The sequence below is a fragment of the Triturus cristatus genome, chromosome 9 (assembly GCF_964204655.1).
Source record: "Triturus cristatus chromosome 9, aTriCri1.1, whole genome shotgun sequence".
Classification (NCBI taxonomy): domain Eukaryota; kingdom Metazoa; phylum Chordata; class Amphibia; order Caudata; family Salamandridae; genus Triturus; species Triturus cristatus.
The window spans coordinates 1,177,077,093-1,177,090,496 of record NC_140592.1 but is presented as its reverse complement, the minus strand read 5'-3'; positions in this window follow the sequence as shown (position 1 = coordinate 1,177,090,496).

Below are 13,404 nucleotides of genomic sequence, written 5' to 3'. Positions count from 1 at the left end.
ATAATACTCCATAAGACGTCTGGAGTGGGTAGGGTTAATATCCGCCATAGCTGAGTAGGACGAAAATCCTATGTATTAGCTGTTTGGTTTGTTCAACGTTGAAGGATACAGTGTTCCAAAATATTGTGCACCTTATATTTGTTTCCTTGAAACTTGTTCTACATTTTTCAAAAACAATGTCCCAAAACGGGGATAATAATGCCGTGACCGGTGAGGCTACGACTGACCAAGTCGTAACAGCTTTTAATCTTACAGGTTTAAATGAAACCGATGAGGGTGTTATAAACATCCATCCAAATTTAAGGCGAGACATCACTCTAAAACTTATAAAACATGACCTAACTCCAAGAGGTGGTAGAGCAGTTTTCGTGATAGAGGCACATGAATCTTTTCAGACAGAGGTATTCTATTCATGGATAGTATTCCCAGAATCAAATCCAGCAACAAAAGTGTTTCACTTCTATAAAGAAGATGAACCACCTGAGGAATATATTCCCTTCGAGGATATTGAAATTCCACTCACATACCAGGAACATAATCTCTGGTTTAAAGGGGCCCTAAAACATTACAATCACATTACCAGGCTCGGTCCACTAGGTAGACCAGGAGCAACATGGACGATTTTGGCCGGCTACACACCTCATCCTAACATTGAAGCAATGTCAGACGAGGAATTACTTAATTAAATACAAGAATTAATAGAATTACACAGTTAAACCACAACTGTCTGAAGGTCCTGAGAAGGACTCTAACACAATCCTACATTTTTTAAAAAGAAGTAGGAAAATACCAAACTACATTCAAAAGAGAAACGTTCTCAATCCCGAGGTAGGTCTCCTCAAAAGGAGCCCTCAGAAAGGAGGCATAACCTCAGGAATAGGGATAATTTGAGAAAACCTGACAGGTATCAAGATACTGATACACGTTCCTCTCGTACCTTTCAGACATCGTCACAGACATCCGAAAGAAGAGGACGGTCAGATCACAAAGAAGAACGCGTAAAGTCCAAAGTCGAACAACACGTTCAGAAAAGCAAACCAAAACCTCAATTCACTAAGAAGAAGGTAGCAGGTCTGAAGATCAGACATGCCGAGAATTCTGAGAACACAACTCAAGAACGGAGAATGGGCTCAGACAATACTGGACAGTGCAGCAGAAGTAACAATAGCTCGCCAGAACCTGAAGGAACTTCTGGAGATAGTGGACTTGAATGAGTACATCACAGTTGAGACTGTAGACTCCAGGGTTAGTACTCCACAAAGGTTATATGAAATAACACTCCGTATGGAGGGAGACATACCAAGAAAAGTGAGAGCACTCTTTTGGGAGAAACCTTCAAGGGGTTATGATATACTTCTGGCAGAACAGGACTGGCCACCAGAATTTGTCAGGGAGTGCCCACATGGCGAAGACATCATTATGCCAGCCTTCTCCAACCATGTGCCAATACACCTAAAATATACATATGCCAGGAAATGGGCAGTTGCCCAGGCCCCAGCATTATACAAAAATCATGTAGGATGGGATGAGGACTCACCTCACCACAAGATACAGTTAAAAAATCAACCTATTGAACTAAGGCAGTACCCAATTAAGCAAGAAGCTAAAAACAGGTCAGGGAGATCTTAGATCAACTTGAATACCAAGGGGTGATTGAAACATGCACCTCATCAATGAGCAATCCTTTCTTTCCTGTCTCCAAATCAGACAATACATATCGTCTAGTTTTGGATTACAGACACCTGAACACTTGTTCTAAGACATTTGCATTGCAAAATGCACACAGTACAGCATTAATGAATAACGGTGTGCGTAAAAAATATAAAATCACATTAGACATTTCAAATGGTTTCTTTTGTCAAAACATAGCACCTGAAAGTAGGTACTTAACAGCTTTCTCGATAATGGGGACCCAGCGCCACTTTTGACGACTCCCTCGAGGGTTCAAGAACAGTTATTCTCAGCAAGATGATGAAGAGGCATTGTGATATGTCGATGATATCTATCTGACAGATAATGACCTGGATAGACACTTGAACAGGGTGAATGTCATTATACTGGGCTTCGCCGCTGAGCGCAAAAAATTAAATTTAAAAAAATCCAGAATTGCCCATCTCAATGTCCTTTTCCTAGTATATGAGCTTTCAACCTCCAAAAATGCTGAAAAACTTACAGTCGATTCTAGGTTTCCTGAATTTAGGAAGAATTTACATTCTAAATTACGCAGAAAGGATTAAACCTCTCTACGAATTAATCAAACATGATTTCAAAATCAAAAATTGGACACAGGAACACACAGATATCATGCATTCACTTCAAGCTGATATGCTAGAAACAAGTCACTTACAAACACGAGTAAATACACTCAATTTAGTGATCCGAATAATTTCGGGTCAATGCGGATTCACTTACTTAACTTTAAATGAAGGTGAAAAAGTACCAATTCCATACAAATCACATTTGTATACACAAGTGGAAATGCGCTTCACTTTGACAGAAAAAAGTCTGACGGCAGTTCAAACCGCAGTAGCAAAAGAAAGAGCTCTAGCTCAGGGGAAACGCATTATTGTCGTGACTCCCGTACCAGCCTTAGAGGCAGCTATAAAAGCGAGCATTCCAAATGCAAAAGCTTTATATCCAAGATGGATACAATAGGTAAATTCTCTTGCTGCAACGGATGTTGAATATGTTTTTGAACCTTGTTAGATTTGGGGGTCTCTAGTTGGCACAGGTAGGTACATGTGACAAACAGGGACCCTTGCCTCTAGTCAGGGTAAGGGGGTACACTCCTAAAATAACCCCTGCTCACCCCCTTGGTAGCTTGTCACGAGCAGACAGGCTTATCTCAGAGGCAGTGTGTAAAGCATTTGTGAACACATACAGTAATCCAGTGACAACACTACAGATGGACACCACACAGTTGTATATTAAAAATAAGTATTCTTTATATAGATTTAACACAAGACCACAAACGACAAAAATCCACAATACTGTTACTTTAAAATGGTAGAATTTAGCTAAGTTCTCTTTAGATCTTAAATGCGACACTTTGAGTCAATGTACCTTAAGATGTGACACGCAGGGCAATGAAAGTGATGCAGGGAAGGTTATGTGGTAGGTCCTTACACGCAAAGGCGGTGATGCATTGAAGATCTGGTGCAAAGAAACAAAGATGGCGTCTTCTTGTTGATGCGACACGCTTCTCCGATGTTGCGAGATGTCTCGGCTCGATGCGTCAGCTGCAGCGGCTTTGGCGGCAACACTCTTCTCCAATGATGCGAGACGCTTCCGCTCGATGCGACAGTTGCAGCTGCGACACCCTTGTTCAGTGATGTGACGACAGCGGCTGCGACGGCGGCACGCTTCTCCGTGGATGCGAGGTGCTTCTTGTGATGCGGTGCAATGCGACAGCTCCAGCGGCGACACCCTTGTTCAGTGATGCAACGGCAGCTCCTGCAACACGCTTCTTCGGTGTTGCGAGACGCTTCTCGTGATACGGTGCAATGCGACAGCTCCAGCGGCGACACCCTTGTTCAGTGATGCGATGGCAGTGGCTGTGACGACGACACCCTTCTTCTACTTGAGTTGTGCTTCCAGCTCCTTGCAACACGCAGTCCCTCAGAAGGCCCAAATACAGCTACAGGCACTTCCAAAGAACTCTTGGGGAGCTGGTGGTTGAAGTCTGTTGTCCCAGAGACCTCAGCAGGAGCCAAGCTCTTTTCCAAGCCCTTGGAGATCCTTCACAAGTTGAATGAAAATGCACACAAAGTCCTTTCTCCTTTTTTTGGCAGTCATGCAACCACCGCAGGCCAATCCCCCAACCAGCACTTCAGCTTTGGTATAGTCTCTCCTCAGTTTCTTCTGGTTCCACTCCTCAGCAAAGGTTTCTTCTTGTTCCCAAAGTGATCTAAAGTTCTTGGGTTTGGGTCCCAATATTTACACCCAGTTTCTCTTTGTTCTCTAAAAGGCAGAGAGTCCTTTGCCTAGTCCAAACCAGTTCCGGTCAGTCCTGGAGCACTTTGTTTACATGAGTCCTTCTTTACTTTCAGAGTACAGGGCAGAGATATCAGATGCACCACAGGAGGTGGAGCCAGCATTGTGGAGGGAAGGTACAGCCCTATTCAGGTCCCAGGTGCAACTCCTCCCTCCCATCTAGATGCAGATCTCTCTATTCAACACTGGGCTGTCTCACCCTGTCTCTTGGAATCCCCCAGCCCTGTCACTCAAACTCCAGACAAGGAATACACAACCTAGCAGAGGCAGGTTTGGATGGTTAGACAAGAAAATACCTACTTTCTAAAACTGGTATTTTCAAACACAGAATATTAAAACCAACTTCACTAAAAGATGTATTTTATCATTCTGAGTTCAGGTATACTAAATTTGAATTTCTACCATGTTCCCTGCGTCAGGTAGGATTATAAGATGTAATAATCAAACTGCCCATTCTGGCCTATGGAGAACAGGTAGCCTTGCGATAGTGAAAAACGAAAATGGCTGTAATTCACTATTAGGACATGCCACACACATCAGGGCTTGTCCTACTTTATATTTACAATGTACCTTGCCCTTGGGCCTACCATAGGGGTGTATTATATGAAGAAAATGGAAGGTTTAGGGGCTGGCAAGTGGGTGCACTTGCCCAGTCAGCATGACAGTACCAGACCGCACGCAGGCTCTGCAATGGCAGGCCTTAGACACACTTTTACAGGCAGCTTCTGTGGGTGGCACAACCAGTGCTGCAAGCCCACCAGCAGTGTTTGGATTACCAGCCCTGGGCACTCCTGGTGCACTGTATTAGGGTCTGACAGGTAAACCCTACCAACCAACCAATCATGGAATCACTAATTCATACATTAATTTACAATAGGGAGCACTTGCACTGTGGCACTGGACAGCAGTGGCACAGTGCCCAAAGCATCTAACACTAGCAAAAACACATGAGGTAACAGCAAAAATGGAAGGGAGACCCACGCCAAGGTGCCAGGTCTAACACGTGTCCCCTCCAGCTGAAATATGGGGAGAACTACCCTACCTCATGGGAGTTCTCATCACTAAGGCGGAAAAATCTGGACAGACCATCAGCATTGGCATGTTCTGTACCAGGGGATGTTCCACCATGAAATCCATCCCCTGTAGGGAGATGGACCACCTCAACAGCTTTTGATTCTCACCCCTCATCTGCATCAACCATCTGTGGGGCCTGTGGTCTGTCTGAACCCGGAAGTGAGTCCAAAACAGGTATGATCTCAGCTTCTTCAGTGCCCAGACCAAAGCAAATGCCTCACGCTCAATAGCACTCCACCTCTGTTCCCGTGGAAGTAACCTCCTACTGATGAAGGCTATGGGTTGATCTAGGCTCTCCTCATTCATCTGTGCCAGAACAGCCCCCACACCATGCTCTGTTTGTACTATGAACTCTCTGGAGAAGTTGTCTGCCAAGAGCATGGGCACCGTGCACATAGCAGCTTTTAGGGCCTCAAAAGCTTTCTGACAGGTGTCAGTCCAAATCACTATCTTGGGCTGCTTCCTGAAAGTCAGCGCAGTAAAGGGTGCAACAATGTTGCCATACCCCTTGACAAACCTCCTGCAGTAACCCGTGAGTCCTAAAAAGGCTCTCACCTCTGTCTGGGTTTTGGGCGGCTCCCAAGCCAAGATGTTTTCAATCTTGGGCTAGAGGGGGGCCACCTGGCCGCTCCCAACCTGGTGTCCCAAGTACACCATGGAACCCTGCCCGATCTGGCACTTACTCGCCTTGATCGTGAGGCCTGCCCTCCGCAGCGCCATCAACACTTCCCAGAGGTTGCGCAGATGTTCTTCCCAACTGGCGCAGAACACTGCAATGTCATCCAGGTAGGCGGCACTGAACTCGTTCAGTCCAGCCAACACCTGGTTGACCAACCTCTGGAAGGTGGTAGGGGCATTCTTCATCCCAAAGGGCATCACCCGGAACTTGTAGTGCCCATCTGGTGTGGAGAATGCTGACCTCTCTCTTGCTCCATCAGTCAAGGCGATCTGCCAGTACCCAGATGTTAGGTCAACGTGCTGAGGTTCCGTGCAGCCCCTAGCCGATCTATGAGCCCATCAGCTCTGGGAATGGGGTGCGCATCAGTCCTGGTGACTGAATTGAGCCCTCGGTAGTCCACACAGTACCGGAGTTATGGTGTGGCACCCGGTGCGGCAGCCTTTGGGACCAAGACTACTGGGCCCAAGGACTGTTAGAGGACTCAATCACCCCTAACACAAGCATCTTGGAGACCTCCTCCTTGAATCAAGCTCTCACCCTGTCAGTCACCCTGTAGGTTTTGTGCCTCACAGGTGTACTATCTCCAGTGTCCACAGCATGGACGCACCAATCAGTGACACCGGGAATCAGGGAAAACAGATCAGAAACCTCTCCTAGCAACTGGCGGCAGTCATTCTGTTGCTCAAGGGTCAGGGTGGACGAGAGGTTGACACCATCCACTAACCCATCTTGCTCTGTCACCAACAGGAGGTCTGGAAGAGGCTCAGTCTCCTCCATTCCATCATCTGTCGCTAAGAGCATGCCCACTTGGGACCTCTCCAAGTGGGGCTTCAGGCGGTTGACATGCAGGACCCTCAAGGGGTTCCTGGGAGACCACAAGTCCACCAAGTAGATAACCAGACTTTTGCGCTCCACAACCTCAAATGGTCTGGCCCACTTATCCTGCAGCATGTAGGGCTCCACTGGGGCCATGACCCACACTTTCTGTCCAGGCTCAAGCTCTACCAGATTGGCATTCTGGTCATACCACCGCTTCATCTCCTCCTGGCTGGCTTCCAGATTCGCCTCAGCGAGTTGCCTGAAACGCCTAGTTTGGTTCCTAAAGGCCAGCATGTAGCTATATACATCCTGGGGAGGATTCCTGGGAGATTGCTCCCAGCCTTCTTTGACCAAACTTAGAGGTCCTCTAACTGGGTGTCCATAGAGAAGCTCAAAGGGGCTGAACCCTAGAGATTTTTTTGGCACCTCATGGTAAGCAAAGAGTAGGCATGGTAAGAGGACGTCCCACTTGCACCTCATGGGTTCCTCAAGACCCATAATCATGCCCTTCAGGGTTCGGTTGAACCTTTCAACCAACCCATTTCCTTGGGGGTGGTAAGCAGTGGTAAACTTGTAGGTTACCCCACACTCCTACCACAGGGACTTCATATACTTGAAAATGAAGTCAGTTTCTCGGTCAGACACTACGTCACGAGGGAATCCCACTCTGGAGAAAATTCCCATCAGTGCTCGTCCCACCACAGGGGCCGTCACTGTCCTCAGAGGTATGGTTTCCGGGTACCGGGTGGCATGGTCCACCAAGGCCAGGATGAGCCTGTTTCCAATGGCTGTCTTGGGGTCCAGTGGCCCCACAATGTCAATACCCACCTGTTCAAAGGGGGTGCTGATCACAGGGAATGGCGGGAGAGGAGCCTTGCTCTTCCTCCCACTCTTTCCACTTGCCTGACAAGTCTGACTCCTCTGCATTTGGGGCAATAAAAGTGGGTGACAAGCCTCTCAAAGGTCTTGTCCTGCCTCAAATGTCCTGCCAATGGCACATCATGAGCCAGCCCCAGTAGGAAGGTTCTGAAGCGCTGGGGTACTACCAGCACACAGGCTGACCCAGGCTCAGCAACCTTAGGCTCAGAATACAGGAGACCATTCTCCCAGTAGACCCAATGTGACCCAGACTGATCACCTGCTGCCTGGTCTGCAGCCTGCTGCCACAGACCCACGAGAGAGGGGCACTTGTTCTGCTCCTCACAGAACTCCTCCCTGGAGGGTCCTCCTTCTTGCTGCCAATGAGTCAGCTCAGGCAGGTCCCCCGGTTCAGCTACCTGCTCCCCTGTAGGCTCCAGGGCATCCCCCGTAGCGTCTGCTCCCTCCTGGACCGTGGAAACTTCGGGGGCCGGTTTCCCGCACCCCCTGCCTCCTCTCTCTAAGGGAGGTACCCGGGCCCCCCTCTCAGGCTCCCGGTCCTCCTGAGAACCCCTACTGGCTGCCATTGAACGTGTGGTGACACAAGCCCAGTCAGGCAGACCCAACATTTTCAAATGAGCACTCCGCTCCACCTTTGCCCAAGGTGAGCTCTCCAGATCGTTCCCTAACAAACAGTCAACAGGCATGGCGGGCCTCACTGCTACCTGAAGAGTACCAGAGACCCCTCCCCCACTCAAAGGGAACCTGAACCACCTTGCAGTGGCTCCCTGTGTTGTCAGCGGCAACAACTGGATAGAATGCATTGGGGACAACCTGCTCTTGAGAAACCAGGTGACACTTGACAGCTGTCACACTGGCTCATGTATCTTTAAGAGCCTCCACCCTATGGCCATTGATGGTCACCCACTGCCTGTATTTCTCAGTGTTATCAGGCAGTTGGGTCCTGGGGACCACTTCACAGTCTCCTAAAGAGACAAGAGACATCTCTGCTGGCCCCCACCCACCTTGTGCACCCATCCCCTCACCCAGGGCTACACTAGCCATCTGTTGGGGGGCTGCACCAGGGGATGCTGTCTTCAAAAACTGGCGGCACCTGAGATCATTTGCTTTATGGCATCAGGTCCCCACATTTGAAGCATTTCAGGGGTCCCCCTTAAACAGGTGGGCCTGTCAGGCCCCTGGCGGTTTCTGTTGGGGAGGCGGGGAACCTTTCCCTTGGTTCCCTTGGGGATTACTTTGGGGCCTTCTCTGGAACTCCCTCTGTTTACCCTTGTCCCCCCCACTCCTGCTGGGGACCCTGCCCACTCTTGGCTGAATCTCCCACGTGACCCTTGTGGCCCACTGGTACTGACCCAGCAGTCCGCCTCTTCAGCAAGATTCCTAGGATTAGTCAGCCTACTATCAATCAGGTGCTGGCATAGCTCTGGAAAACAATTACTTGACAAGTGCTCCCATGCAATCAAATCAAAGAGCCCCTGAAAATCATCAACTTTGCTACCCTTCACCCAACCATCCAAAGCTCTGCAGAAAAAAGTGACATATTCCACCCAGGTACTCTTCTCTATCTTCTTGCAACCCCTGAACCTCTGTCTGTACAATTCAGGAGTTAAACCATACCTGGACATTAATGCATCTTTCATGTGGGGATATGAATTATAGACTTCAGAAGGCAAGCCTAACAGTGTGTTTCGCCCCTCACTAGGGAACCGCCCCCACATCTTTGGGAATATACACTCTAGATTCAACAGGCAATAACAGCGTGCTGCCACCAGAGGGAGCAATCTCTAAGCTCCCGACTTTCAATTCCAACTCCCTCAAACTTTTCTCATGATCCAACTGCATTTTCTTTTCCTCTAGGCCAATTTCCTATTTTCTAATTGCAGTTGCCCACCCAACTTGAGCTTGGCCAGTTTAATCTCATGCCTCCTGCATCTGTCTCTGTCCTCTTGGCAGAAACACTGCTACCTGCAGGGGAAGGTGTCTTCCTCCCTCTGGGGCCCACTGGTCCTTCCAGCTGCACCTCTGCATTTTCTGCATTTTCATCCTCATTTGCATTTCTTGCTTCTACCCAGGCCCTCAGCGCCTTGTAGAACTCCTCCTCCCTGTTGAGCCCAACAGTTGGAACATTACATTTCTTGCAGAAGTACTTCAGCTGCCTTACTTTGTAGCATTCTAGTTTCTCCTCTTCCCACTCAAAATCAAAAGATGCTATGGACGCTGTTTCCTCAATGATGGTTAAACTTGGCAAAAATAGAAAACTACAAAAAGAAATCTACCGAAAGTATGTGGTTTCGTTTTGATCTGCACTCACTAGTAGTTGTTAGAGTCGGGGATCTCTGGTTGGCGCAAGGTTGCCCTTGTGTCAAGCAGGAACCCTCTCCTCCACGTCAGGGCGCAGGATAACCCCTCGCGAATGACCCTTGCTCACCCTCTAGGTGCGTGGCGTGAGCAGCCAAGGCGATTCCTCAGGCGTTGTTGGTTAAGCACTTACAATCGTACACACAGTAAATACATCAATCCCCCCAGAAACGGACACCAGACTTGGATATATATAAAAATACGATTCTTTATGTCAAAATAAGGTATATATATCTCAACAGACTTATCACAAGACCAATAACGTTTTCGCTATGCCACCAGGTTATACAGCAGGCAAATGATCTTGTTTGTAGCTTCAAATGGATGGTTCGTAGTCTCTTTACTTGTAGTTCCAGTACTCACAGAGATCGGTTCCTGTGAACGGGGAAATAAGGCGTTGCGGGCCCCGAGCCCGATACTGGAACTTCCTTAGTGATGTGGAGAGTCGGCACAGGTCGGTGCGACTCTCGGCTTGGGAAGTGTTCTTGGGTCCTCAATCAGCAGGTGTGGGCACGTAGGCAGGCGCGGCCAGCGACCCTTTAGCACGGCGGATCAGGAGGGTCTCCACAGCGGAGGCGGCGCGGCCTGAGATGTCCGGGGATAGCGAAGCGGGGTCGCAGGGCACGGTCAGTGCAGCTGGATGACCCGGCGTAGATCACAGTCGTCGGACGGCTTCCGGCGGGAGGGGTGATAGCGCGGTCAGCGCGCTCCCGTAGCAGGCGGTGACAGGGATGCAGGCGGCCTGGCCCGGGGACAGAGAGCGGCTCGGGACGGAGCGGGGCTCTCACGGGTTTGAGGCAGGCGAGCTTCTGAGTGTCACGGCCCTAGGAGGGGCGATGAGGGGCGCAGTCTCTTTTCCAGCGGGATGCACACACGGCTCGAATTGGAGGACGAGCAAGAAGCACAGAGAACCCACTGTTCCTGGGGTTCAGTTCAGGGGGCAAGCTCAGATCAAGCCCTTGGAGAATGTTCAAGCACAAAGTAGCAAAGTCTTTTCAGTAAGTCTCTTCCTCTCCTCTCTCAGCAAGGCAAGCAGCAGGCCAGCTCCTCCGGCGTCTTCTTCTCCTTCTAGTCGGGCAGAGGTTCTTTGTGGTAAACAGGATTCTGATTTCTTAGGAGCCAGGCTCCTACTTTTATACACCAATTCTTTTGTTCTTTAGCGCCAGGGGGCCTAGGCCTGGCTCAGTCCAGTTCTGGAGCACTTTGTTATGGTGACTCTGCTCTTTCCTTTCAGCAGCAGGGCAGAGACATCAGCCGCCCCACAGGGGGTGGCGCCGGCTTTGTGGTGGCAGAGCACAGGTCTATTCGAGAGTCAAGGTGTACTCCTCCCACCCATCCAGGTGTAATCTCTCTACCCACCACCTGGCAGCCAACCTGTCTCTGGGGATTCCCCAACCCTGCTCCTAACTGTTGCCAGGCAGAACACATACACACAGCAGAGGCGGACTGAGATGGTCAGGTCAGTAAATACTAACTTTCTAAAAGTAGTATTTACAAACCCAGGATATTAAAATAGACTTGACTACAAGACGTATTTTATCATCCTGAGTTCAGGCATACTAAACTTGACACTTCTACCATGCTCTCTGAGTCCACTGGGGTCACAGCGTTGGCGGGATCCCGGCAGCCCATTCTGGCCTATGGAGAGCAGGTAGCCTTCAATAGTGAAAAATGACAAGGGCTGTAATTCACTACTAAGACATGCCACACACACCAGGGCATGTCTTACCTTATGCCTACAATGCACCCTGCCCTTGGGCCTACCAGAGGGGTGGCTAATATGTAGGTAAGGGAAGGTTTAGGGACTGGCAAGTGGGGGCACTTGCGCAGTCAGCGCGACGGTCCGGGACCGCGCACAGGGTCTGCGGTGGCAGACCCTAGACACACTTTACAAGGCCGCTTCCGTGGGTGGCGCAACCAGCGCTGCAAGCCCACCAGCAGCATTGGCATTCACAAGCCCTGGCACCCCTGGTGCACTCTACTGGGGACTGACAGTGACTCCAATCAACCAATCATGGACATCAATTACAGGTACACTTTACTTAGGGAGCACTTGCACTGCGGTACGGATTAGCCGTGGCGCAGTGCCCTGAGCGGACAACACCAGCAAAACAGTCGAGGCACACCATAAAAAAGTGGAAGGGAAACTCACGCCAAGGTGCCAGGTCTAACACGTGTCCCCTCCAGCTGAAATGTGGGGAGAACTACCCTTGCCCAGGGGGTTCCTCGTCACTAAGGCGGAAATACCTGGACAGACCGTCAGCGTTGGCGTGATCTGTACCAGGACGGTGTTCCACCGTAAAGTCCATACCCTGTAGGGAGATGGACCACCTCAACAGCTTCGGGTTTTCACCCCTCATTTGCATCAACCATCTGAGGGGCCTGTGGTCCGTCTGAACCCGGAAGTGAGACCCAAACAAGTAGGGTCTTAGCTTCTTCAGCGCCCAGACCACAGCAAATGCTTCTCGCTCAATTGCACTCCACCTACTTTCCCGTGGAAGTAACCTCCTACTGATGAAGGCTACGGGTTGGTCCCAGCCCTCCTCAGTCATCTGTGAGAGAACAGCCCCCACACCATGCTCTGAAGCGTCTGTCTGTACTAGGAATTCCTTGGAGAAGTCAGGGGCCAAGAGCACGGGCGCCGTGCACATGGCCGTCTTCAGGGTGTCGAAAGCTTTCTGACAGGTGTCAGTCCAAATCACGTTCCTGGGCTGCTTCTTCGAAGTCAGCTCTGTCAAGGGGGCAACGATCGTTCCATAGCCCTTGACAAACCTCCTGTAGTACCCAGTGAGCCCCAGGAAGGCCCTCACTGCGGTCTGCGTCTTGGGGGGTTCCCAAGCCAGGATGGTTTCAATTTTGGGTTGCAAGGGTGCCACCTTGCCACTCCCCACTTGGTGTCCCAAGTACACCACGGAACCCTGCCCGATCTGGCACTTGCTTGCCTTGATCGTGAGGCCTGCTCGGCGCAGCGCCATCAACACTTCCCAGAGGTGGCGCAGGTGTTCAGGCCAGGTGGCACTGAACACTGCGATGTCATCCAGGTAGGCGGCACTGAACGCATCCAGCCCAACCAGTACCTGGTTGACCAACCTCTGAAAGGTGGCAGGGGCATTCTTCATCCCAAATGGCATGACTCGAAACTGGAAGTGCCCATCTGGTGTAGAGAATGCGGACCTCTCTTTGGCCCCATCGGTCAAGGCGATCTGCCAGTACCCAGACGTTAAATCAAACGTACTGAGGAACCGGGCAGCCCCCAGCCGATCAATGAGCTCATCAGCTCTGGGGATGGGGTGCGCGTCAGTCTTCGTGACTGAATTGAGTCCTCTGTAGTCCACACAGAACCGGAGTTCAGGTGTGGCTCCCGGCGCAGCAGCCTTTGGGACCAAGACCACGGGGCTGGACCAAGGACTGCTGGAGGACTCAATCACCCCTAGCGCAAGCATTTTGGAGACCTCCTCCTTAATGCAAGCTCTGACCCTGTCAGTTACCCTGTAAGCCTTGTGCTTCACAGGTAAGCTGTCTCCTGTGTCCACATCATGGACGCACCAATCTGTGACACCAGGAACCAGGGAGAATCGGTCGGAAAATTGTCCCAGCAAGTG